Source organism: Acomys minous (assembly GCF_964271855.1).
Source record: "Acomys minous genome assembly, chromosome: 19".
Lineage (NCBI taxonomy): Eukaryota > Metazoa > Chordata > Mammalia > Rodentia > Muridae > Acomys > Acomys minous.
This window is the reverse complement of record NC_140499.1, coordinates 54,707,972-54,708,956: the sequence shown is the minus strand read 5'-3', so window position 1 is coordinate 54,708,956 and position 985 is coordinate 54,707,972.

Below are 985 nucleotides of genomic sequence, written 5' to 3'. Positions count from 1 at the left end.
TGAATTATATTTCCTAAATGAAAAAGCGCCTTGATGATCTGTTGTTCTAACTTTGTTTCTGTTGCCATCATAAAATACCCTCATGAAAAACAGCTAAGGAATAAACAGTTTATTTGACTTACAATTCCTGATTATAGTTCACTCCTGAGTGGAAGTCAAGTCAGAAACTTAAAGAATCACATCCAAGGTCAAGAGCAGAGAGGGGACACATGCCTGAGTCCTTGCTTGCTTGTTTGCCTGCTTGTTTGCTTGCTTGCTTGCTTGCTTAAGTAGGTTTTTCACTCTTTTACAGTTCAGGGCTCAGCCTGTTCTGAGTTGAGCCAATTAACAAACCAAACAACCCCCCCACAAATATACCCATGAGTCAACCCAAACTGTGGCATTCTATAACTGAAGCTCTTTCTAGTGCTTCTCAAGTTTGCTAATCGTTGACCCTTTAGTACATTTTCCTCGGGTTGTGGTGACCCCCAACCATAAAATTGTTTTCATTGCTACTTCATGACTGTAATTTTGCTACTGTTGTGAACCGTAATGTAAATATCTGTGTTTTCCCATGGTCTTAAGCCACCATGTGAAATGTTGTTCAATCCCCCAAAGATATTGTGACTCACAGGATGAGAACTGCTGCTCTATTTCCACGTGGCTCTAGGTTGTGGCAGTTTGACATTTAAAATGATAACCACAACCATATACAGTTCATTAGGTGATTAACATACTTAGCTTTAGAGAATGCCTTTTTTTCCAGTCATTATGCAATTATTACTATTTACCTGCTGAGGTTACAAGAGAAATAATTAGAAAATACACAATATACTAAACAATACACACAGAGCGGGTATATACAGAGATAGGAATCGTCAATGGATTTTATTAGACTTTCCAAACTATGACATAAAGTCCCATAATAGCAAATGAGCCATTGTAATTATATGTCTTATGAAAAGCAAAACCAACACTTTTATTCTAACAGAATATTAACATTGCT